Here is a 27,506-nt window from a genome sequence, read left to right as displayed (position 1 = left end):
GGGTCTGACTTCCCCCACACTTGCTTGTTTCTTTCTTTGGGGACTGATACCTGTGCATATCCCATATATGCCTGGGTAGGTAATGAGGTTTAAGGAACTAAAATGAAAGATTCAGACAGCTACTGGAGAAATATGGCTTATTTGGCAGTTGCTCGTTTCACTAGTTTATCTGAACAGTGCCACTGAGACACATATGAAACCATATGAGATCAGTCATGGAGCCTTTTAATATTCTAGAGCTTGAAGGGTATAAGATACTCTTCTTATTTGTAGGCATTTGAGAAACCTCTTAAAATAGGGAAACACATGAATATTTGTTTGTAACACAAAATAATTAGGATCACTTAGGTACACCTCTCATTTAACAGATAAAGAGCATGAGACTCAGAAATGCAAAGTTACTTACTCTGGGTCACACAGCTAATTCATAGAATCTCAGGGTTTATTTTAGACTAAAAAAAAGGATATCTGGTTTAACCACCCAGATAATAATAAAGGTTAATAATCATAGTCAACATTTATCTAAAGTTACCATGCTATGTACAGTAATATATATGATCTTAATTCTGACAGTAACCTGATGTAATAGGTATGATTAACATCCCCATTTTATAGCTGAGGAAACTGAGCTTAGAGAGATTAAGTAAAATTTGCCCAAGGTCACCAAGCCAATAAGTGGTAGGTTCAGGGTTCAAATCCAGGCTCATGTACTTAACCATGCTAAAAGTTCTTTACTCCAGCTTGATTAAGTGCTTGCTTTTGCTTCTCCATTAGTTTGTGAGCTCCATGTGGGCAGGGGCCATGTCCCCTCCATCTGTGTTTCCCCACTCTGGGCTTGGCATATAAAATCTGCTCAATAAACATTTGCAGAATATATGAATCAATGAGTCAGTCAGACCACACTTCTTTAAACAGTCGACAGTTCTGGCGACAGGTGAGTGGGGATTCAGTGGCTGAGGCAGCTCCATGTCCAGGTCTGCTGATGTCTATCCTTTCATGAGATGCATAGGCTATATGCAGATTTAAGCCAGGAAAGCCTATTGCTCTGCAGCTGTCTTTGCAGTGTCCCTGAACATTTTTGAGAATTAATGTGCACAGAAGAATTCTCTTTGAACATCAAAGCTTCCGTGAAGATGCGATAGCCTAGTTGCTTTCTCTGAAACTGATGAAGTTCATGGAGGCAACTGGAAGATTCTCTCTGCATATGGTACCTTCTTCCTTTTCACAGCCATTTTAATTTAAAGTTGTGGTTTCAAACTATATTTTGAGGTGTCCTGGGGTTTGTAGGCTAGGGAATCAAGGAATTCTGTAAGAAAAATTGGGCATTGGTTTGGCTTTGACCCAAATGATGCCTAAAACATTATCTTTGCAGCATTAATTTTTTGGTTCTGATCGATAAGACCAACTCATTAAATGTACAGTACCTTGCAATAATTTCTTCCCTTTCTTATATATAAGTTGAATGTTTTTCTCACCTGACAATGGTAATACATAGGAATGCTCCACTGGATTTTTTTAATGTCAAAGACATTTTAACAGATTTATAGAGATTGTTATTTTTTAAAAACCCTCTACTTAGATTTTTTTAATATGAAAAAATGGTGTGGGCTTTGTTTGCCATTCATTGTAAGCAGAGTTTTTCTATATGACATAATAAAGCCAAAATCTTTGGATTTTAGTTCAGAAAGTATATCCTTTGAACCTAGACCCCTGGGTTTGTTTATATAAATCAATACACGGCATTAATAATTGCTGCATATCACTTGGGGGAAAATTCATATTAAATAAAGGAGGTTTCCATTAGGTTGTGAAAAAACAGATTTAGGCTCTATTGGTAAGACTCTTTGGGGATTTTCAAGGAGGGAGAGAAATAATACAAGATACCCTTCTCATGTGTAGGCATTTGAGAAATCCTTTAAAATAGAGAAATGTATGAATATTTATTTTCTAATATAAAATAATTCAAAGACTTGCCCTTGTTTTTTTTTGCCAAAGCTTTGTTCCTTTCAAGTTCCATCCTACTCTGTACAATTTTTTTTCTGATTGTATCAGGAATAAAATCTCATTTAGTGATTGCTTACTGTTAATACCTATCTTTGAATATTTCTTAACTGTTAATGAATCTTTCTTTTAACTATATCCATGTGTACCCCTGGTCTATTAAATTTATATCTTCCTCTCCCTTCAACAATAGTAATAGTTGCCTCCAGTGAGAAAGGCAGGGGATGAGGGGTGGCAAGAACAAATGAGAAGGACCTGCTCACTGCATGGTATTATAGCTTGCTGTGTTACTAGGTAATATCCAGCATCACCAAGTTCTGAAGATAGGTGTGGTTATTTTTTCTAACTTTTTATTTTGAAAAATTTCAAACAAACACATTAGTACAAAGAACAACCAAAGACCCTTCATTTTGATTTACTAATATTTTGCATCATTTGGTTTATCTTTTTCTATAAATGGCCTATTGACATTTTTCGAGTGGGGTCAGATATCATGATACTTTATCTCTAAATATGTCAGTATTTATCTCCTAAATATAAGGGAGCATTCTTCTACATAACTATACTACCATTATCATCATGCCTTAGAAATTTAACATTGATTCTGTAATAGTGTCTAACATACAGTATATATTTAAATTTTGCCTTTGATCACCTAGCTTTTGCTGTGTGACACATCATGCCAAAACCTAGTGGCTTAACACCTTTCGGACTGCATAGAAATCTCTAAGACAAACGCCAGGAACCACACATTTTTGGGCAAACTGCACGTTATTTAAGTCATCATAACTACAGATCATAATGCACTTTAGGTGTTGTTTTTCAATAATTATAACATTTTTATTTATAAAGACAATTAAACAATCAAACAACTAATTAAACAATTAAAGTTCCTACTACTTTTTAAACGTATGGTACTGCGTAAAACATTTTCCTCTATGAAGAGGAACCAAACAAAATTAACGTAAGTATCTAGATTCGCTCCTTTTTCCATGGGCGGCACAAACTCTGCAGTCTCTCGTAGGAAATTTTTTCTTTCCACTCGCTGGAATACATGTAGGTTCATGCTGCTTCATATCACCTGACAACCTTTTGGGTGGATCTTTACGAGGTGCTCTCCTTGCACCCCCAGGGAAGGGCTGGACAGATTTGTCTCTGGTTCCGGAGAGCCTTCATCATTGTCATCTGTTATCCAGTCTCTCGCCACCGATAGCAGAAACTGTTTATACTTTATTTTTGCTTGTGGATTGAGGACATTGTACACTCTAAATGAATTGAAAAGTCCACAGTTTACAAGGGACAGCACTACTTTTTTTGTCCATTTCATCGTTTTCCTTAGAATGGAACAACTCGAAAAAAATTGATCCACACGGTCAACACCTTTCATGTGGGCATTGCATTCCTTGATGCAGGCAGGCTTTACAGTGTTCTCTCCCGTTTTTCTAATTTTTTTTTTCCTGTTGTCGAGACAGAAGTGTCATGGATTGTTGATATCATTCGGACAACCCGCTTGCTAAGAGAAGATTATCGCCTTTTCTGGAAAATATTATGTCACCTTTCTTCATTCTTGATGTTTTCATTTGCAAATTTGGCGGTAAACCTCTACTCTCCCTAATGGACAAGATGATGTGTTGATGTCTAAGGTCCTTAACAGATGGTGCGCGAAACACAAGAAAACTCGCGAGCGGTCCAGAAGGTGTTAAAAGAACCACCATTTATTAATGCTCATAATTCTGTGGGTCAGTTGGGTGGTTCTTCTAATGTGGATCAGGGTCAGCTAATTGGCTGGCTCCCTCACACATCTGGAGTCAGCAGCTGGATTGATCAGGGGCTGGCTGGTCTAACTTGGCCGCAGGTTGGGATGGCTTGTCTTTGCTCCAGAGGATCTCTCATCCACCAGCAGGCTAGCACAGGTTTGTTCCCATGGCTTTAGGGCAGATTCTAAGTGAGAGTGGAAGTGTGCAAAGTTTTGAGGCCTACACTTGGAACTGGCACAGCATCACTTCTGTTGCCATCTTTTGGCCAGAGTCAGTCACAAGCTCCTCTTGTTGGGAAGAGTTGCAAAGTCATATTGCTCAGGGGCATGGGTACAGGGGCATGAACAATTGCAGTCATTTTTGCAAATAATCTATCATACCCCTATTGTCCAATAATAATAATGTTAACATTATAATGTTAATAATTATAATTATTGATTTGTTTTTACTCCAGGATCTAATCAAGGATTACCCGTTAAATTTAGCTGTCATGCATTTTTAGTCCTCTTTTTTTTTTCTTTAGACTCTTCAAATTTATAAGAGTCTCCCCTCCTTTTGTGTTTACTGATATTTTAAAAATCCCATGCCCGTTTGCTTGAGAATAACTCACAATCTGAATTTGTCTAATTATTTCTCCATGATTATATGCAGCGTAAACATTTTTGGAAAGAATTCTAAATAGTTGAGGTTGTGTATTTACCATTCTGTCACAAGAAGAGGCACATAATGTTAGTTTGGGCAGATCATTGGTGATGCTAAGTGTGATCATTTGGCTAAAGTAAGGTCTGCCAGATTTTGCAATCATAAAGATGCCATTTCTTGGAGGCATCTTTATGTTTTATGACTAGACATTTAGTGGTAGTTTTAATTTTATACATTTTATGCCTAGACATTTAGTGTTAATATTCTTCCAATATTCTAACTGTATATATCCAAATGATGCTTGTCCTTTTCAATATCAATTTATGAATGGCTCAAAAAAATCAATATCATTTTAAATTCAAAATGGTGTTATCCAACTTGATCACTCTTTGTAGTGTATTCATCAAGCTTGATTCAGGGTAACTCTTCACAATTTCCATACATCGAAATCTCTTTTTCTTTCATTTCTGTCTCAGAGCAGAATGTCATCTCTCCTTTCCCAAGGGTAGGTAGCCTTTCGTTTTGTGCATTCTGGCCTCTCTTGACTTGCTGGGGTCTGATTCTCCAATTTCTTTCTTGCATCTTCTCCATCTATCTTCTCTTTTCAGCTTTTCCCTTTCTTCTGGCTCTTGCTCCTCATTTTGCACACTTATTAACAGTCTTTCTGCATCTCCTCATCAGGCTATTTACCATTCTTTCCCTTTCCTTCCTTTTATTGCAAAACTTCTAAAAGACTGCCTCTTCTTCCTCTTTAACCCATTCATCCAATTGCCCTTTGAAACTTGGTTTCTTTCCCCACAATTCTAGTGAAGTTCATTAGCAAACTCCTACTTATTCAATTGGCCAATTTTTTCAGCCTTTGCTCTTTTAGATTTCTGCTTCCTTTGGAAGTCTTACTCATCTTTTCTCTGAGATGATCTCTTCCCTCAGCTTCTGTATATTGTGCGCTCTTGCTTCCTTGCTTCCTGCTCAGAGCACTCCTTTAATAGTTTTGACTTCCCCCCAAAAAAGCAACAATAACCCTGGCTTCTTTTGGCCTATACTCATATTGCATTTCTTGTGACCTTTTTTCATGAACTGTGTATCATTATGTTGGAAATTTACCTGCAGTTTGAAGATTGTGGTGTTAATAGAAACTCTCAAATTGTTGTAAATTCTGTCATCCCAGTTTCTTGATACTGTGCCTGGTGGGAACTCAATAAATATTGGAAGCATTAATTAATTCATTCAATTATTCATTTCTATATTCAGTAAACATAATAAACATATTTACTACATGGCTAGTTAGTGAATTGTTTGTTAAATTCAACAGTAGGTTACTTTTTTCAAATTATCTAAATATGGGGTTTTTTTGTCTTTTGGTTTTAAACTTTGGGTTTGTTTGTTTTTTTCTAATTTGGGCAATTACTAGTTATACAACTCTTGGATAAGTTACTGGCCTTCTAGAAATCAGTTTCCTAATTTTTGAAACAAGCATGATTATAGTAGCTGCTTTCTGAGTTACTGTAAGGTTTAGATAAAAAAGTGTCCATACCATCTGGGGGATGGTCATGCTGGAAACTCAGACTTGTGGGGGAAGGGGAGAAAGGGCATTTATTGAAACCTTAAAATCTGTACCCCCATAATATGCCAAAATAAAAAAAAAGTGCACATAGCACATGCCTAGCATATTGTTGTGGATATATAGTAATAGTCATTAGCTATCATCATTATTCTTAATAGAATGTGTCAGATATTGAGCTTTGGTCCTCACATCAAACATCCTGAATTAGGCATTATTTTCCCCATATTTCAAAGAGATAAACTCAGACTCAGAAGGTTTAAATGATTTGCCAGAGGACAGAGAGCTAATAAATTGCAGATACAAGGTATCAAATTCCATAGTTTATGCCTTTTCCCAGAAAGCCTTTTGACATCTTGTATGACACTTGGAAGTGAACTGAGTGTCACTTTAGAGTGACAAATTAGCTACCACTCCTCTCATTTGCCTTCTGAAAGGTAGGACATACCAAGGAAGTGTTGCCATGCTGGGGAAACTCCAGTCCTGAAGGTCAGATTAATAAAGATTTTTATCTTAAAGCCATAGAATCTTAGAGTTTAGAAGGATTTTAGGTAGCATTTTGCCTACCCAATTATTGAATTATTTTTTTAACCAGGTAGCCAAGAGGTCCTCTGGTTTGTTCTTTCACACTGCCAATGACAGGGAAGTGATCATTCCCTGCTTCTGAGGCAGTTCATTCCACTTTCCTCAGTTCTGGCCTTGAGACCTTTCTTACATCAAACTGAACTCCTTTTCTATGTCTGTCTTCTGCACATCGGTCCCAATTTGGCAGTCACCGTGACATGAAGTAGACCTCTTGTTTCCTAAGGCAACCTTTCAGATTCTTACAGTTTCCTCTCTGTTTTAACTCCAAACAGCACCTCTTCACCAGGACAAGTGGCTTCAAGCCTTTCATTCATAACTTTTCCTGAACACATACAATGTAGTCTGCTTTCTTTTTTCTTCTTGGTGTGATATAGAAGAGAGAGCATGGCTATCTCATGAGCATTTTGCCTTTCCTGTAGTCTTTCTCTTACTACATGGTATCACCATCTACCCCGTTGTTCAATCTAGAAACCTAGGAGTTTACTCCTTCACCATTCACAAACGGTTCATCAGCAAGTCTTTTCAGTCTTATCCCCAAATATAAAATCTCCCCTATCATCACAATGGTCCAAGCCACCATCATCTCTCCCCTGATTCCTGATTCTTGCATCCTCCCTACACTGCCTCCTCCACATAGTAACCAGAATTATTTCTTTAAAGCATAAATCAGAGCATGGTATTTCCCTGATTAAAACTCTTCCTTCCTCTCTCATCACCCTTAGAACAAAATCTGTGCCCTTGGTCATGGTCAGCATGGCCCTGCCTCATCTCACCATTCTATCTTCCTTGTTGCTTACTCTGCCTTGGTTCCCGGTCTCTTTTATTCTCCTTGGAAATGCTGAGCCCTTTCCTGCAGCTGGCCCTTGTACTTCCTATTCCTGTTCCCTGCACTCTTTTCTTCTAGCTTTGCTAATGGCTGGTTTGTTCTCATCTTTCAAGTCTTAGCTCAAATCCCACTTCCTCAGAGAGGCCAGTCCCAATTGCCCACATAAGGCCCCAGTCTCATCATCCCATAGCTATCTTTCAGATCTGCATTGTCATCTCTCCTGATGAGACGTAAGTTCTTTGGTGACTGGACTGACCCTGTCATGTTGACAATTGTATTCTCTATAAGTGATTCAGTAGCTGGCTCATAGAAGGCGCTCAATAACTATTTGAGGAATAAATGAGTGGTGTCATAATTGACGGAATGAAAGAGTGCTGGAGTCACATTAAAAACAAATTTGGGGCTGGGTGCAGTGGCTCACGCCTGTAATCCTAGCACTCTGGGAGGCCGAGGTGGGAGGATCGCTCAAGGTCAGGAGTTCGAAACCAGCCTGAGCGAGACCCTGTCTCTATTAAAAATAGAAATTAATTGGCCAACTAAAAATATATAGAAAAACTTAGCCCAGCATGGTGGCGCATGCCTGTTCCCAGCTACTTGGGAGGCTGAGGCAGGAGGATTGCTTGAGGAGTTTGAGGTTGCTGTGAGCTAGGCTGATGCCACGGCACTCTAGCACAGGCAACAGAGTGAGACTCTGTCTCAAAAAACAAACAAACAAAAAAATAGATTTGAACCTGAGTTTTGCCACTTCCTGTGTGACTTTGGGCAAATTACGTTATCTCTCTAGGCTTCAGTTGCCTCATTTGTATAGTACCAACCCTATGTACCTCACAGGATGTTGTGAAGGCCACTTAAGATATTGGCTGTGAATGTACCTGCCACAGTACCTGATACACATTATGTTTTCAGTCCACCCCAAAGCCTGCTGTTTAATGCTGAACATGCATAGAAGAGTTCTGTCACCCCTGATTAATGGAACTGTTTGTGTGGTGTGCCTGTGTGTGCATGATCTGTCAGATGCCTGTGACTCCCCTCAGATGACACTCGCCTGGCTGGGAAGACAGTTCCAATGCAGGGTATCCGCTGTTGCTCTGAGCAGTCCGACAGCCCAGAGGTGCCGAAATCAGAGCCTTCACTTGGGTGCTGAACACACACCCCAAGATCTAAATGATCAAACCTTACATGGTGTGGCCCATTTCTTATTAAGATGGATTGGGATGTTGTGTCTAGACAGTCATCTCCCTTGGGAAATCACAGTTGCTCTGAGAGGAGGCATGTGGTGTCCTGTTAAGAATACAAACCGCTCCTTCAGGAAGAGTAGGTCTAAAAAAAAAAAAAAAAAAAAACCGCGCCTGTGAGCTGCTGGGGAGGAGGGTGCTGCCATGAGGTTGTGTGGGCCTGCGGGGCAGAGCCCACAGACAGAACTATCTGCTTCTGTACTCATGGGAGCCTCTGATCATGGCGGTCGCCTTCTCCATACATGTTGGATCAGCAGAGCCTGTGGTGTGTGGGAAGGTGGAAGCGTAATTACCAGCCTTCCCAGAGCCACTGTGATTCTGTGCTCCACTGAGGGATGTTGGGAGGACTTGAAAGGCAAGCCTGGGACATGGGTTACCTGCTGGAGAGGCGAGCAGAAGTCCCCATGCCATTTGCTTTTTTTTTTTTTTTTTTTGGCATGATGGCCTAGGTGGCTCCCTCTACAGGCTGTTAGGGGGAGTGTTTTAAGGTGAGGGCTCTAGAATTATTAATAGATAGACCTGGGTTCAAATCTTGGTGATGCTGTGATTTTGGCCAAGTTACTTAACGTCTAAGCCTTAGTTGCTCATTATAAAACGGAAATAATAACGACCCCAATTTTTATCTAGTTGCTGTGAGGATTAAATTATATAGTGCGTGCAGATATCTTAGCTGAGTGCCAGGCATATAGCTAGTGTTCAGTAAATGATCATTCTTTTTATTAGACAGGACAGGTCAGGATTCTGAGTTTGATATTTCTAATGAGCCTGACTTGTACTGAACTTTGAGGCTTGGTTCCCCGCTTGCCAGCTGTGTGCCTTAGACAAGTTATCAAACCTCTCTGAGTCAGTGTTCTTATGTATGTGCAGTTTGCAGTTCCCTTTGTAGTGAAGGTAAAATGAGATCACAGCACCTGATATAAAGTAAGTGCTCAAAATACTTGTTTTCTCCTCCTTTGCGTCTTGAGTAACTGCAATACGGTCCCTTTAAGCTTGTTAAGATTCCTCGCTAGCCTTGTATGCAGCTGTGGGCAGACAGCTTTGGCAGAAGGAAAGAGACTTTTTTTTTTTAATGACTGTTTCATAATCTGGCTCAGATCTGCTGCTGCCACACCCTGTGCTTCTCAGGGTCCCTGGGTCCTGTTGCAGTTAGCATGTGCCTTGCCTCTAACCTAAATGACCCTGGAAAGTGGCTGCTATGGAAGGTGTTATTGAATGCAAAATGGATTTTCTTCCCTGCTCTTTGGGGCGAAGCTAGCTCAGAGATTCTTAGCTGCAGGGGGAGGGGCTGGCAGGCCTGGACTGCAGTTGGACTTAGCGGCCAGGGGTTTTCTGGTTTTCATTAAAATTCTCTGGCTGTCTTTCGGGATTGCTCCATTGGATATGACTGTGCACTGGAGCTGGTTGTGCTGTTCTTTCAGCTGCACACACCCATCAAATCAGAGTGCTCCTGAGGACAAGAGAAAATTGAAGGTAGGGAATAGCCTGGCTGAGGGGTCTTGCGCAGCAATATTTGTGGTAAGGGGCCCCAATCTATAGCTGCAGAGCTTGAGTTTTGCAAAGTCTTAAATATAGATGGGGAGGCAGACATAGCTGAGCTGGGAATGGGTAGCAGGGAGAATCCTGTTACACCTTGCTTTTGAGGACAGACTTGCTCTCAAGGACAAATGGAGGTTCCTGGCAGCTGTCAGGGGGTCCCCAAGTGTCACATTAATGAAATCAGCCTGATCTGATCATTCTTCAGAGGTACTGATACTCTCATATGCCACAGGGGCTGAGGCTTAGGGTTTGGTGGCAGTTCTCTGAGGGTGACAGGCTGAATTAGAGTATAAAGAGGATTCAGTTTTAAATGTTAATTTCTGGTAGCTGAAAGAGTCTCTCTTGAGAGTGAAACTTGATTCTGAAAACCTAGGTTCAAATCATGACTCTGCTATTAAATTGCTTCATGACCTTGGGCAAATTATTTTGCTGGGTCTCAGCTTCACAGTGCGGTTGTGAGGATTAAATGAGATAAATTATGTAAAGCCCTTGGCATATCATATGTTCTCAACAAATGGTAGATGTTATTATAAAATGGGCTAGATTTGACCTGTCACTGCAGCTCGCCAAGATATATCCCGATTCTGTCATCTAACACGTTTGTTCTGCATCCCTCCCAGCTTTGTGTCATTTAAGAATTTGAGGCAAACATGTTCCCTAGGGCAAGCTGAAACACCTCTCATGGAAAAAATACATCAAAACCATATTATTATGTTTCTCAGTCAGAGGCTTAAGATGTCAGGTATCTCATCTCTGGGTAACTTAGTAGAAAAGAAGGATTTTTCCTATCATTCTTGATGGGTAGATTGTGAGAAAGCCATTTTAATTGATCTTGGATATAAATGTCCCCTGATGATACTCCTGAGAGCATCAGGAAGCCCCCAGTTGCCTTCAGAGTAAACTCCTTTTCCTGTGTTTTCTTCTTTTACTCTGCTCTTCAAACCTTGTGTTCTAGCCACCATGGACTGCTTACATGAAAATAATTAACATGAAATATATGATACATACCAAAGAGTGTTTTGTTTATTTTTTAAGAATGTTTTAAATATATATTTATAGTTTAAAGAAAAAGATTAAAATGAAAATTGTGTATTCACCATCCAGTTTCTCAAATGGAACATTATGGGAACCATAAAAGCTTCTAAGTACCCTACGCCCCAAAATCACACCCTTCCCTCCTTACCAGACGTAATGATTATTATCCTGACTTTTGTGTTCATCATTCCCTTACTAACCTTTGTGTTTTAACCACCCATATGGGTGTTACTAAGACATATTGTTTATTTGTTTTTTTTTTTTTTTAAAAAAAAACAAGTAAGTACAAACCTAGCAAGATTTGTAAGAAAAGGGCAACACTGCCATTATTAGCGGCATAAACTCTGGATCATAGTCTAGCTTAAGCTTCCCAGGGGGTTACCAAAGGCCCTGGTGGGAAAGTCAGTGGGCAAGGTTGTGAAGGAATCCTAGGAAATACAAGGCTCACCTCTACTGGGGCATCTGACAGGGTTATAGTATGGGCAGGCACTGGACATCTGGTAGGAACATGGTCACAGAGAGTGAACTGTGCAGTCTTTTCTTTGTCTAGTCTCTCTTTGGCCTAACTCCAACTCTCATGGAGTAGATCATAGCAAAACTCTTCTGTAAGATGAAGCAAAGAAGGCCTTCAGCTAATCTAGACAGATAGTGTGGAGGAGATAAGCAGGCACTTTATCGGCACAGGTCAAGACAAATGGAGTCAGAGGAGAATCTGGGCCAAGTTTACCTATGCAGTTTTTGCCAGCTTAAAAAAAGAGTATGTAGTACTACCTATGAAATATCCTTACCTAAAAGTTGACCCCTAAAATCTAATCAAACCTTTAGAGCTAACTTTGGTTTATTGAAAAGATGGGGAAAAGGATGATGACAAGTTGAATTACACTCTAAGGAAGCAAACAGATAAATTTAGAATGTAGAACATTCTGTTGGACAACTGACTTGGCTTCTGCAACAAGTCAATGGCATGAAAAAAATAATAAAATGACTTAAGAATTATAACGAAATATAATGTGTAAACCTTGTTTTGATTTGGATAGTCTATGTTAATTTGCTAGGGCTGCCATAACAAAATGCCACACATTGATGGCTTAAACAACAGAAATTAATATTCTCTTAGTCCTGGAGGCTAAAATCCAAGATCAAGGTGCTGGCAGGGCTGCTGTCCCCTGAGGCCTCTCTCCTTGGCTTGCAGACGGCTGCCCTCCTGCTGCCTGTTCACTCTGTGCACGCCTCTAGTGTTCCACTGTGTGTTCTAATCTCCTTTTCTTATAAGGACACCAATCAGATTAGATGAGGGCCCACTCTGATAACCTCATTTTAACTTAATTACCTCTTTCACGGCTCTATCTCCAAATATATGTACAGTCACATTCTGAGGTACTAGGGATTAGGTCTTCAATATATGAACTTTGTGGGTGGACACAATTTAGCCCATAACAATCTAATTGTAAAAAAAGACTTTAGAGATATTGGGGTAATTTTATTATGGACTGGATATTAGATATCAAGGAATTACTGTTAATTTTGGGGGTATTTTAATAGTATTGCAATGTAAGAAAAAGTATAATATAGAGATGAGTTCTAAAGTACACAGGGATGAAATGATATGATATAGAATTTGTTTTAAAATATGTAAACAAAGAAATGTTAGGGGGGAACAAAGGGATAGAGCAAGTTAACATGCCAAAATCTTGATAATTGTTAATCTGGGCAGTGAGTGTAGGGAGTCTACTTTGGCGTATGTTTGAAAATTTTATAATCATATATTTAAAATATTTGAACCACAACACAAAAGAGGGTTTAATGTCAGTGGGGTTGTTGGTGATGACTGTCTTCAACATATCTGTCCCTAAGTTGTACTTCTTCAGCCTGGTTGGCTGCTATGTGTGGTAGTCACGTTGGGGTCCTTTGTTGCCTATCTCTGTACTAGATCCTCTGTTTCTTGTATACTTGATAAAGGACATTCTCCAGGAGCTTCTTAAAAAAAGGTGCGCGATGTGAATATCTAATTCTTGTATACTTGAAAATACCTTTCTATCTCATGCTTCATCGTTAGTTTATCTGGGTATTACATTCTAAGTTGGAAATCATTTTCCATCTGCCTTTAAAGGTATTACTTCATTGTTTTCTTGTTTTTATTGTTGCTGTAGAAAAGTTGAAAGGATTCCAATTTCTGATTCTTTGTATATAACTTAACCTATTTGTTTTTTCCTCTCTGACAGCTTGTAGAATCTTCTCTTTGTCTGTAGTTTTCTGAAATTTCACAGAAATTTCACACTGGGTTTGGTGTGCTGGGCCCTTTTAACTTGACAACCTGCATCCTTCAGGTTCTTTGAATTTTTATTAAATCATAGTGTTATGATTTTTCTTTTTCTGTTTTCTCTTTCTTGGGAATTTCTCTTATTCAGATATAGGATCTCCTCTACTGGTCCTTTAGAACATTCTTAACATCTCTCTGCTGTTTTCCATATCTTGTTTTTTTGGTTTTTCTCTTTAGAAGATTTCTTCAACTTTATCTTTCAGTTCTTTTATTGATTTTTAAAAAAATTTCTGCTGTTATGTTGTCAGTGTCTAAGAGCTCTTTTTGTTCTCTCTGCTTCCTTTTTATAATATCCTATTTTTGTTTCATGGATGCAGTTTTATCTCATTTTTATGAGGATATTAATGGTATTTCCACCCCCACATAATATCTGTTTTGCTTCAAGTTGCTTTTTTGTGTTTGCAGTGGTCTGTATCTTCATTAGAGGCTTTCCCAAGATGTCACTGTAAATGTGATCCTTGGCTGTGTTGCTCTCGATTAAGCGGGGGAGGAAAAAAAGCTGTCAAGACCTTGACATTATGGTAAATGAAAGAAGCCACTCACAAAAGAACACAGTGTGTGATTTCATTTATAGGAAATGTCTGTAATAAGCAAATCTGTAGAGACAGAAAATATTAATAGTTGGCTGCTTGGGGCTGGGGCGGGGTTGGTGGGGGCGAATGCAGAGTGACTGCTAATGGGGACAAGGTTTTCGGGGGGTAATGGAAAATGTTCTAAAGTTGATTGTGGTGGATGGTTGTACAACTCTGAGAATATGCTAAAAACCATTACTGGGTATTTACCCAAAGGAAAAGGAGTCCTTTTATCAAAAGACACCTGCACTCGAATGCTTATGGCAGCACAATTCACAATTGCAAAGATGTGGAATCAACCCAAATGCCCATCAATTCATGAGTGGATTAACAAAATGTGATACACACACACACACCCACACACACACACCATGGAATACTACTTACTCATGAAGAAAGATGACTTAACGACTTTTACAACAATTTGGATAGAACTGGAGACCATTATCCTAAGTGAAGTATGTAAAGAATGGAAAAACAAACACCACATGTACTCACTATTAAATTGGAACCAACTGGTGAGCACACATGTGCATAGAGGGAAGTAAAACTCAATGAAAAACAAGTGGTGAGGTGGTGGGGAGGGAGGGGATGGGTGAAAACCTACCTAACAGGTACAATGAACACTATCTGGGTGACGGGCACCCCTTTAATCCTGACTCAAGCATTATAAAAGCAATCCATGTAACTAAGAACATCTGTACCACCGTAATACTTTGCAATAAAAAAAAAACCCATTGAATTGCATACTTTAAAAAAGATGAATTGTATGATATGTGAATTATAACTCAAAAAAGCTTTTTAAAAAAATGTTGTCAGGAAACTCTGAATGTGGAATGGAGATCTTTAACTCTGAGCCTCACTGTAGGGCCATCTGGGTGAGCTGTTAGTTGGGAGCCTCTGATGTCAGCATCTTCAGGTTTTCTCTTGGTTACATTCACCAGAGAGGAGTCTTCCACTCTCCTTTACAGAGTGAGGTTCTAACTGACGATGCTCTGGTGTCAAGAGGAGGAGTATGGGGACCTTTGCACTCTACCTTGAGTAGACACAGTGCCTTGTCTTTGATATGTCCCCCCCTCAACCAGCTTGGGTACTTCCAGGTTGGAGACACTCTTACTTTCTATTATAGGAAAGATTTGCAAAAGTAGCGAATTCCCATCTGCCTATAGTTCAGGTTCACTAGTGGTCAGTTGATGGATATTTTTGTTTCATCTGTGTCCTCCAATCCCCTTACTCAGATTGTTTACAAACAAATACTAAATATTTCTGATTTATGCTCTCCAGAGACTCAGCCTCCAGAATTCTGTCAGTTAGGAGGCGGAGTCCAGAGATCTAACTTCCTGAGCAGCTTTCACTCTTGTGTTCTTTATTCTAGCATCTTCTACACTGCCAGTCCTTGTGCTTTTTAAGGATTCCTTGGTTTAAATCAACTGAATTCTCAGCTTTCCCTGCATCTGGTTTAGGGTGCAGATTTCTTGGGTCTGCTAAGTCAGTTACTGCTTGTTCATTTGCTTCCCAAGCTTTCAAAATTTGATACTATTGTCTTTTCTTGTCTTTCCCTGTACTTGGAAGGTTTTGTTACTAAGGAAAAGCACCTTACTAAATTTTTGTTTTGGAAATAAGTGAAATTAAATGCAATTGTTCAATGTGCCACCTTCTCCAGAAGATTGGCTACTTGTCCCTCCCCCCCCCCCCCAATCTGGTCCTATCCTATTCTACTCAACCCTATAATCCTGTTTTAATTATTTACATATACCCATGTTTCCCCGAAAATAAGACAGGGTCTTATATTTATTTTTCCTCAAGAAGACACCCTAGAGCTTATTTTCAGGGGATGTGTTATTTTCCCCTCAAAGCCTCAGCTTGCAGTTTGCACAGCATGGCTGGGACCTGACAGTGGGAGCCGACCTTGTTGGTGGGGTTGCCCGCACCTTTCTGGTCACCTCTGGGATAGTAGCTGTCATGGTGGGGCAGATGAGAAGGGCTGCTCATCTTCTTTACTGCTCCACGACAAAATGCATGGGTTGTGCAGATACGCTGCATAGCCACGTCCATCACTAGGTTTTATTTTCAGGCTAGGGCTTATATTATGTAAATGCTTAGAAATCCTGCTGGGGCTTATTTTATGGGTAGGTCTTATTTTTGGGAAAACACGGTATATGTATTCATTTACGTGCCTGGAAGACTTCTTTTCAATCTTTTAAGAATTAAGAGGAATCTCCTTATTTTAACATGCCTCTCTTTTGACCTTAAGTTCAGACAAAGTTAAGGAGTCCCTGCTTTTTTACCTACCTGGCATTTTGTACTCACCACTTATCATAGAAGTGTTTGCTTGCACTTTGCATACACATGGCAATTTGTTTACTTGTCTGTCTGCCCTGGCTTGTGCAGCATGAGTAAGGTTATACCTTATTTTTCTCTGTGTCATGAGCACAATGCCTGATGCCTCGCTCTGAGTAATCATGTTAACTCTCAGGCTGGATAATTTAGCATTGCGCTTCCAGGGGTGTGTACAGATAAGTGTCCAATGCCCCCTTCCGCCTTGTCTTTTATAAGCATGACTGTTTGGTAAATATTAAGGTGCAAAACATGTCTGTGGGCTTGTTGTTATGCAGTGTTGTTCTCTTTGCTTTTAAGTCTGGTGTTTTTTACCCAGTCAGCAGGTTGCAGAGGGAGGGAGGGCAGCTATATTAGTGTAAACATCCTAACAAAGAATGAATGGACTCAGTCAGAGATGTCTTGTTTCCCTCCCTTGATAGAAAGGCTTGTGTTCTTCATTATGCTTCACACTAGAGAGGGAACGAATTTGTTCTCTCTTGACAGCTTCTTAGTTCTGCAGTGTCTTCCATTGCTTTTTCTCTTCCGACAAAATGTCAGGAAAATTTTTAAATTGCTGATTACATTGTTAAAAAAAAATCTGGGCCGGGCGCGGTGGCTCATGCCTGTAATCCTAGCACTCTGGGAGGCCGAGGCAGGTGGATTGCTCAAGGTCAGGAGTTTGAAACCAGCCTGAGCAAGAGCGAGACCCCGTCTCTACTATAAATAAAAAGAAATTAATTGGCCAACTAACATATATATAGAAACAATTAGCCGGGCATGGTGGCGCATGCCTGTAGTCCCAGCTACTTAGGAGGCTGAGGCAGGAGAGTTGCTTGAGCCCAGGAGTTTGAGGTTGCTGTGAGCTAGGCTGATGCCATGGCACTCACTCTAGCCTGGGCTACAACGTGAGACTCTGTCTCAAAAAAAAAAAAAAAAAAAAATCTGTTGTTATTATCTGTGTGAGGTCCTGATAAATAAAATATCTAAAGTAAAAATTAGAAGACTTCTCTCACTTACTGGAAGTTGATGAAACAGATTTTCTTACTCAGAATATCTAGGGAAGGGCAGTCTTATTTTTAAGAAGCTCTTTGGATGGGTTTAATGTAGTTCACTCGGTACCAGCAATTGGGAAGCCCTGGTTTACCGTACACTTACAGCCATCATTTTTACTTGTGATCAAACCAAGAAGTACTTAATTAAGTGCCTATGATAACATTGAGTTGTGTGTTAGGACTGTGGATGATCTAATATGATGTATAAAATATATGATCTGTCTTTAAGAATATCTTGTTGGAGATAAAATTGACGTTCACAAAGTCATTAGGAGGAAGGGAGTTAATATTTATAGAGCACTTACTATATGCCAGGTACTATGGCAAGTGCTTTACAAAAATATCTCATTTAAATCTCACAACAGCCCTTGAGGTAGGTAGTATTACTCCCATTTTCTAGACAGGGGAAGCAAATCTCAGAGAGTACTTCCCTGAGGTCATTCAGTCTGTAAGAGGTGGAACAGAGCTACAATTTCAACCCAAGTCCATCTGAATCATTCTCCTACTAAGCTACCTCTTAAAGTAACAATGGCCAACAATTGTATTGAACTTCCTACTGAAAAGTGCTCTTACAGCCACTCTGATACTTGAATCAGAGAATGGTTATAAAATAATATGATCAGGAGCTAAATTTGTGTTGTTCTGGTAACTTAGTGTTATAGGAGGAGAGATCAGGGAGGACTTCATGGGGGAGATGGCATCTCTGATGACCTGGTAGAAGAAGCAAACTATTATAGAACAGGTAGTGGGAAGCTAGGTGAGAGAAAGATGGTACTGGGTGGTGGGGTTGTGCTGCCATGTGGTAGAACAGCATAGGCACGGGAAATGGATGACAAGAGGCAACTTCTAGCACGCCCATAGCCTCTTGCTTTTTGAGATAATCAGGCAAAGGGGAAAGACACAAAATGATCATGTACCTTAATTTTCATCTTCACTTTTGCTGAACATAAATACATAGCTGATATTTTAAAAATCTTTTTTACTATCTTATAAAGTCATTGAAGAGTTTAGTCCCTATAGTTTTTCCACGTATACTACAATTTTTCTTAGTATCCCTATCCTCTCTTCTAACCCACACTGAGCATAAAAGGGCAACCATTGAGGGTCCTACAGCTAGTAGGACCCCAGCCAGATGTGCAGACATAAATGACATTTGAGTGAAAAAGCAATAATAGAAGTCTGTAAGAGGAACAGAGCGTGCTTACATAGAAGCGAGAAGGGGGTGTGTGTTTGCGTTGGCTCTCCCAAGTTCTCTGAAGATTCCTTCCAACTCTGTTCTGATTATCTTCAGAGCCTGGAGTTGGGACCTTTTGCAAATGCTGCTGTATATATTATAGTCGATGGTGTGGTGGAAAGAGGATGCACTTTTGATTCAAAACAGACCTGGATTAGTATCCTAGTTCCTCTGCCTACCAATTTTTTTTTTAACCTTGGGTGCATTATTAACTTTGTTAAGATTAAGTCTTTCAGATCTTTGTAATTTGTAATTATGCTACCTCTGTCTGCCATCATGGAATTTACCTCAACACTGGATAATTCTCAGTAACAAATAAACATATTATAGTATTTTTTATCTGAAAACAGCTCCCCCCCCAAATTCTCACAACCTTTCCTAATTTTGTCTCTTAAATATTACAAAATAAATTCATTTTTTAATTTAAAAATCTGTTGGCATTGTATCCCTCTGTAGCTATCTCCTAGTTGCTCTGTTCCTTTTCTTAGTAAAACTTAAAAATTATCTGTAGTTTTGTCTTTGACTTTTCTTCCTCACTCTAATCTCTCCACATCATCCCACCAGGACTATCCTTGTCTGTGTCAACCAATGACATTCATGCTGCCGAGTCTAAGGCCACTTTGTTTCAATCTGACTTATTCTCTCAGCAGCCTTTGACAAGGCTGATCACTATTTTCTTTGACACCCTACTTCCCAGGTCTCTTCCTGCCTCTGTGAGCTCTCTTCAAGTCTACTCAATCTCTAAATGGTGATGTGCCCAATTTTGAAATGACTCTCTTCCCTTCTCTATTTCTTCACTCTCCGTAGATATCCTCTTCTGATCTAATGGCTTTATAACATCCATTTGCTAATGACCCTCAGATTTGTATCTCCAGCCTCAAACTCTCTCTGGAATTTTCAGATTCGTGTCCACGTACACGTCTCAGAGGCATTTCAAATCTAACATGGCCAAGAGAAAACTCTTGATTTAGCGTCCTCTCCAAACTTGCTGTTCTTTCCAGTCTTCCTGCTTCAGTAAGTGGTGCTGCTACCCACCCCCCACATGCTTGAGACAGAGTAGCTAGGCATTACTTTTTATTTCTTTCTTCCTTTCCCATCCTCATCCAGTCCTTTAGCAAGTCCTATCTTCTCTGTCTTCAAAAATTTTCCAAAATGTATACTCTTCCAAAATTTATATCTATAGTACCAGCACCCTAGTCCAAGTCATCTAGACTACTTGTAGTAGTCTCCTAACTAGTCTCTTTGTTTCTACTGGTATCCACACCACAATGCCCTCCATTATGGGAACTAGAGAAATTTTTTTAAAAATGCTAATCAGTGTGTGTCACATTCCGTAAAAAACCCCCGGATGGCCTCCCATTGCACTCAGAATGAAATCTAGACTCCTTGCCCTGGCTTCCCAGGCTCCATGTGACTTGCCCATTCAGCCCTCTTCTTGTTGACCATGCACTCGGCCTCAGTGTCCCTTCTTTTCGTTCATTGAACATGCCAAGCTCATTTAAACCGTAGGGCCTCTGCACTGGCTGATCTCTCAGCCTGAAATGCTCTTCTTCCAATCTTTGTGTGCTTGGCTCTTCCTTATTCAAATCTCATCTTAACTACAGCCACTACAGAGAGGCCTTCTCTGACAACTCACTCTAAAATAGCTGTCTAGTCCCTTCCTCTTATTTTAATTCTCTACTAGTACTTATCACTAGCGAATACTTTGCTTATTCATTTATGTATATGTTTATTTTCCCATTCATTCATTGCTCTGTTTTTATACTCTGCGAAGGGCCTGTGGGGTTGGGGGAGGACCTTGTCTGCTTGTTTACTACTGTATCCCCTGTTCTTGGATCTGTGACTTGTACATAATAGACGCTCAGTACAAATATGTGGAATGAATGAATATGTTCTTATCTATAAAATGGAGAGACTAATTTTTATGTCCTAGAGTTGTGGAGGACTTATATTATCTCATTTGATAATGCATATAAAGTGGGTAGGTCTGTGTTCAGCACATCATGTTTATAAAAACTGTATTATTTTTTAAGTATCTGGCACATTGTAGACATTCAACAAAGATTAGTTCTTTGTAGTCTGGGTCTTACTTGTAGTCTGGGTCTTCTGCAGTATTTTATATTTAGATGGCCTGTGTTATATTCGAGATTCACAAGGCCGCAGGATAGAGACAGAGTCACTGAGGCTGTAATTATCAAAAGGAGTTTTATTGTCTAGCTCGAGCTAGGGTCCAAGCCCCCAGAGTGCCAGCACAGTGGCCTCTTCTCCGGGCAGGGACCCTCCTTTGTGTGTTAGTCCCCTTTTTATAACTCAGTTGTTTACACACTGGTTATGCATCCACCCCCACAGTGATTTTTACTTTATCCTGCCCCTGATAGGCTCTAACCTGTTCCGGGTCCTAGCTGAGAGACTCGGGTTTCCGCGTTCTCTGTCTTTTTCCTCTGCATCCCGTAATGTGCTTATAATGCCTTGCGGTTAGCAAACAAGCAGTAAACAGAAGCTGGAAAAGGTGTCCATCGTCCTTATAGCCCAGTATCTTACACCTGTACTTGAGGTGAAAAGTACTTCCCAGTCAGTGATGGCTCTATATTTTTTTCTGAAGAAAAGGTTTAAAAGAGCACTGTTCAATGAATAATCAACAGCAGCTAGTTGAGAATGATTTTTATTATTACTTCTCCTCTCCCCTCCCCCCCAGTACACACAGAGACACTGCATTATAACGAGGTTTGGCTTTCTCTTGGGAAATTGTAATTTTCTTCTTCTCTTTGCTTATATGATCTTTTCCAATTAACTCTCCTGAGGATCAGAGTGTTTTGGGGTTTGATTTCCTCATCCTAGTGTTTAGGTTCCCTGAAAAGCAGTCCCAACTTTTGTGTGTACTGATCAGTTTCCGTTTTGCATTTATTTAATAAATATCTATTTAGTGTCTACTGATGTGGTAGGCAATGAGCATACAGATAGGAATTCATAGGGGCCTCTGTCCTTAAGGCCTAGTGGAAGAGGCAGGATATAAAAACCAATAAGGGTAATAAAGTGTCTGTGGAGAAAGTCTCTGTAGGACATAGAGGAGGCACAGAGTAGAAAGTGATTCATTCACACGAGGGCTGGGGGAGGTTTCAGAGATAAGTGCTTGTTCACCATCCAACAAGGAGAGAAGGGCCCTATGAATAAAGGTGTGGAGGGATGACCCTGTCTTGGGTTCCATACTCTGGGAGCTGGCGCGGCTGTGTGATCATAGTGGCAGTGGCAACACAAAGGTCACGAGAAGCAAGTGAGGTGCACAGGGGCCGGGTCATGGATGATTCTGTATGCCCTTGCTAGGGAATTTGAACTTTTTCCAACAATAACAGTAACAGTAGTGACACCTAACATTTATTGAACACTTCCTATATGCCAAGCTCTTTTCTTTGTGTTTATTGTATTAATTCTTTTAATCTGCACAACAACCCTATAAAGTAGGTACTGTTATTATCCCTGTTTACAAATAAGAAACACAGGCACCAAGAGGATAGGGAACCTGCCCAAGGTCACCCAACTCATAAAGGGCAGAGATAGGATTCAGACTCAGGCAGTTTGGCTCCAAGGTTTGCCCTCTTAACCAAAACACTATACTTCCTCTTACAGATGACTTTATGTAGGCAGCTCAGCACCCCTGAGCAGATTTAAGTGTGGGAATAACATGATCAGATTAGTTCTTTGGAAAGATTGCTGTGGAGTCACATTGCATCTCGTTAGGAGTTTGTTTCTAAAAGTATCTAGGGCAAAAAATGCGGAGATCCATTTCTCCTTGACTCAGAGTGCGGTTTGCTGTGTTAGCAGTAGCGTACCATGTCACAGTCAGTTCTATGCGGCAGCTTTTCCTCTATCCTTGGAACAGAGGGCAGTCTATGGAGGACACAAATGTAATAGATGAATGGTCAGTTTGTGTTGAGGTGCCCTGCTGTTTGAAAAGCACAAAAGAGTCACACTCATGCAGAAACTGAGCCCCTCCATGGTGACAACAGACTCAGCTTCCCCTCTCATTCTCCAGGGCCTGCAGCCATTTAGTGGGTGGCAGAGCTCATGCATTGCTTGGATATTATTTTTCCCTGCCCCCATTTCTCTCTCTAGAGAAGTCCATAGAGGTCTGGGTGCAGGTTAGGCCTGTGTGCAATGATCTGCACGGCACTTGGAGCAAGGTGGAGGAAGGACTGCATGCAGATGGGGAGGTAGGAAGAAGGCAGGGAGAACAAGCAGAACACAGCAAGCTGCTGCCCAGGTACAACAAGGGTTTGGCCTCAGTGAAGCTTAGGGCAGGAGAGCAGGAGAATAAGGACATGAGAGATATAAAGAAGCTTCAGTGTTCTGGACCTAATGACCAATCGCATTTGTTCCCTTCAAACTTTTTCTGATCTGAAAACTTAATACGTCATTGTGTCTTTCTATTTTCAAAATCTGTCAAAATTCCTGCTAATTTCCAGCTACATCAGCTTTAGTAACACAGTACTCTCCATGTCCTTGGCTTATGGCTGCTGAAACAGGCCTAAGCATCTTCTGCAGGTGTTAGGAACCTTGATCAATCTATGTATTTTTTCATAGTGGTGCAATATTTCTGGTTTTTACTTACAAATTGATATTAAATGAGGTCTCTTGATAGCCACCACTATGTTCTAGTACAGGATTTGTATTAAGTTCTCTGGTTTTTCAACTTTCATTTCAAAGTTGAAATGAAAACATTGATGTGATTTCAACAATAACAAAAACAAAACAAAACCAGCCAGTACATAGGAAAAAGAAACTGGGAGGACACATCAAAATGCTAACAGTGATTGTGTCCCTATTGACAATTTATTTGTCCCTGTTCTCTATTTTCCATGTTTTAAAAAAAATGGGTCTGTGATACATGCAAAATGTTAAAAACATGTAAAAAAAAAAGATAAAAGGACAAATATAAACAATAAAAGCTCTCTTTAATTTCATAATCCCAATGTTTTTACTTTTGAAATGTATTTGTGCACATACAAGCTTACTTTTCATAGCTGCAGTCTTGACAAATGCAGCTTTGTGTATTCTTTTCATTTTACAGCCTATTATCAACATTATTTTATTTTTCTGCATAGTTTTCATAACTGGCATTTCTGATGGATGCCCTGAATTCCATGGTGTTGATGTCCTATACTGAACTATCCCTCTTTGGACATTTGAATTTTTTCCAGTTCTTTACTCTTTTAGATAAGATGTAATGAGCATTTTTGTTCATTTAGCATTTTGAGTTTGTTCAGTTCTTTCCTTAAAGTGAATTCCCAGCAGTGAGCACACTGCATGAAAGATTTGAACTCCAGTGGCTTTTGGTTTATGTGGAGTAAGATCCTGCTTTCTAGAAGAGTCGATTGAACGTGGATGGTCACTAGCTTCATTGCATGTTTTCTTCCTGTATTTCCCTCACCACTATTGAGCCCCTATGATATTTTAATAATGTGCATTGTTTCTAAATAAGTCATGTTTATTGAAGACAATTTACAAAAGATATACATGCATAAAGAAGAAAATAAGCTATTCAAAATCCTACCACCCAGAGTGGTAAGGATTTTAAAAATGTGTTTTCTTCCAAATATATATTTCATCATGTTACATTAGGTGGCTCTATGAAAGTATAACCACTTCTTTATTGTTGGATAGAGGTTTTATTCCTCCCTCTATCATGGGGCTCTCCTTTGTATAATACTGGAGTGAACTTTTCTGTGAATAACTCTTTCTTTGTACACATCTCGGAATCACTCCTTAGGAAAATTCCCAGAAGCAGAATTGCCAGGTCAGAGAATATGGACCTTGTTAAGGCTTTTGATGAATATTGAAAACTTGCTGTTAAGGATAGTTGTGCGTCTTTATACTTCACTTGTTAAAGTTTAGATGCCATTCCTGCCTTCACTAGGTTAACACCAGTGACCATTTATTTATCTTCTTATCTTGAAAGATAAAACTTTGAAAGAGGTTTGGACTTCTCTGCTTTTTGGTGCCTGGGCAAAAATCCCAGGGACCAAATTCTGGGATAAAAATCCCAGACTTTATTTTTTATTCAGGATTCCCCTCAGGTTCCATCTTTTGGTGAATTTTACCCATCTACATCTTCCACCCAGTCCTTCAACTGTCCCCTACAGAATGTTTACCTGAATTCTTGCTTTCCTAGCTTTTTGAAATCTAGAATTCTTTGCAAGACACTGCTTTTTTTAGCTCAAAAATTTTCCCCAATCTTGGCCATTTCTTCAATAAATACTTATTGAATTCAAGTTTGAGGAACTCAAAATTTAGAGAAGAAGGACAGTTAATTACAGAAAATTACAAGATAATGTGATGAGTGCTGGGATTATGATATTTATATTAGGTTCCTGGGAACATAGAGAAAGAAGGTATTTGCCTACATGGGCTATTTGGGAAGAAATTGCAGAGGAAGGGGTATCTGAGCTTTGTCTTAAAGCACAGAAAGGAATTCTTCAGCAGGAGAAAAATATGCTAGGGAAGGGAAGAGCATAGGAAAAGACATGAAAGCATGAAAGGACATGGAGTGTTTGGAGAAAAGAGAAAAGTTTATGCGATGAGTTTAAGGTATACGGGGCTTGGCGAGAGGTGGATTTGGGCCAGATTATAAAGAGCCATGTTACACTAACCTACGGAGTTTAAACTGCATCCACAAACCTGAGAATAATTAGGCACTTTTGGGAAAACACTTAGTAGACTGGCCAGAGGGCACCTGCTTAGAAGTTTGTAGTAGATCAGTTGGGTGAGAGCTTACAAGGGCCTGAGCCACATTGGTGCAGTAGGGACAGAGGTGGAGCAGAGGGTATTCAGGCTACATTTCTGACAGAAAATCTGTAGTCCTTGGTGACAGAAAGCTTAGGGCATGCTGTGTGTATGTGTGGGGGACCATGTTGAACGAGAATTTGTCTTCTGCATAGGAATTTGCCAAGATACAGATGAGTATGCACAGGAAAGCACTTAGCAAATTAGAAGTGCTCTATAGATGTAAAAACTTAATGATAGTAATTGTGCATAAGAAATTCTGCCTAACAGGGTGGTTTCAAGGACATAATGGACCAGTCCACACTGGTAAAGCACCTGGACTCTAGACAAATAGTTATTCCTTTGCATGACACAGGACCTGTCACAAACTTGGAAGAGAGATTTTAGGTAATTCCTATTTTACCCTCCTCTATGTGGGTCCCAGAGCATGTGGACAGTTGCTTCCCTCTTTTTCTTCTGTTTCCAGTGAGGAGAGAATCTGTTTGAAGCTGAGGGAAGGGTCCAGCCTGGCGTGACAGTGTTCAAGCAACAAGGAGACACCTCTGTCCTTGGTAGCCCTCTGGTCCCTGGGCAGAGGACTACTAGGGGAAATTCTTGAGCGCTGTTGTGGGACGTGGCTCTGACCTCTGGCTGCTTGGCCAAGCTGCATTGTGTGCTCAGCCTAGGGGAGGAGACTGAAGATGCTGATAAGGAGGCCCTTCCGGTCCAGCCAAGCAGGCGCAGGGAAGCTTCTGCAGAGGGAAGATTAGACACAGGCCCTGATTTAGAGAACACAACGGGCAGCGGGAAGCCTGGGAGCTCTTTGTGGTGGTATTGTTTATTGTTGGAGGAGGACAACAGAGGGAGCCTTGCCTGCTTGTGCAGAAGACAAAAACAGCAAATTGGGTCTGGAAGGGCCTTTTTTAGATCAGTTAGCAAACATGTTTTGCAGACAGAAGCTCCCCATCTTGGAAAAGGATTAATGAGTGAGAAGGGTATCTTTTTTCTTCCCCCAGGAAACAAAGTGCCAGTATTTCCAGGCTCATCCAAGTCTCTTTGTCAAGCACCTGCTCCCAGGTGCTGTGGTACAAAACAAATTAGCTCTGCCTGGGGAGTTAACTGAGTTAGGAGCCCGAGCAGGTTCTAAGCCATGGCCCCTCCCTCCTCCTCTCTCCTGTCTGTGGAAAACCAAGTCTGTGCTCAGTGCAGGGCTGCTCCACTTCTCACTGTAGCAGGTGAAAGAACACTGAAAGATAACTCAGATGTTTGCTTTGGTTAGTGCTGCTGAAATGCTGTCTTGTGGAATAATTATCATCTTTCTTACATGTTTGGAATCCCAAATCTATTTTGTATTTCTAGGAAATAGGAAAATATCAAAGACAATATATACAAAGAATAAAATGAGCTCTCAGGCCTGCTTTTTCTTCTTCTTCTTCTTTTTTTTTTTTTTTAACATATCAAAAAATATTCTAAGTTCTGCTTCTGAGCTCCTTCTTCCTAACTGCATCCTCTACCTATGTCATGGATTCATGCCAGCCACCCCTGATGGTTATGCCGGTGGCCTTGCCCAGTAGGGATTCATATTTGCAGATCTCATTTATCCAGGGGACCTGTGTATGCTCCTCTGGCTCTGTTGCTTCCATGCTGGGTGGCCTGAAGCAAGTCACTGTCTTGGTCTCAAATCCCATCTCTGTGAAAACAGAGAGGAAAAGATGGGCTCCTTCTGCTTCCTCAGAAAGATTCTGTGTCAGAGAGCAGTGAGAGTAATTTCTAAGCTGTACAAATGTGTGAGAGTTTTGTTTTTATTAGTGACACAAATACAGTATTGTTTGATCTATTGGATTTGGCTGTCATACTGTGGCTTTGAGGGAGGTTGATCTGAAAGAATGAATCCTTCTTACAGGGACTCGATATGCTGAGACATGGTTTACAGAAAGCAATGACACACACAGTGAACTGGAAAGGCCCCTCCAGAGTCTGGGTGGGATATTTCTTCCTGGGTTTCCAGGGTTGCATGAAGTGGTGTAGCAGGGCAGACAAAGAGAAAGACAGAAAGATAGAAACAGAGCACTCCA

General features: G+C 40.2%; 1 protein-coding gene across 3 annotated transcripts in view; it reads left to right on the top strand.

The window, feature by feature from the left end:
* The window catches only part of RAB30 (RAB30, member RAS oncogene family), a 79,362-nt gene that overhangs the window by 26,009 nt on the left and 25,847 nt on the right, over positions 1-27,506 (top strand). Inside the window, exon 1 of one of the 3 annotated variants that reach the window (XM_012736120.2) lies at positions 9,050-10,077. The exons of the other annotated variants lie outside the window; for them this stretch is intronic. The gene's annotated coding sequence lies outside the window, so the exon portion shown is untranslated. Of the gene's footprint in view, positions 1-9,049; positions 10,078-27,506 lie in introns of those variants that run through there. 3 annotated transcript variants of the gene reach the window in all.

The sequence above is a fragment of the Microcebus murinus genome, chromosome 4 (assembly GCF_040939455.1).
Source record: "Microcebus murinus isolate Inina chromosome 4, M.murinus_Inina_mat1.0, whole genome shotgun sequence".
Lineage (NCBI taxonomy): Eukaryota > Metazoa > Chordata > Mammalia > Primates > Cheirogaleidae > Microcebus > Microcebus murinus.
The sequence above is the reverse complement of the archived record's forward strand: the minus strand, read 5'-3'. Positions and strand labels throughout refer to the sequence as shown.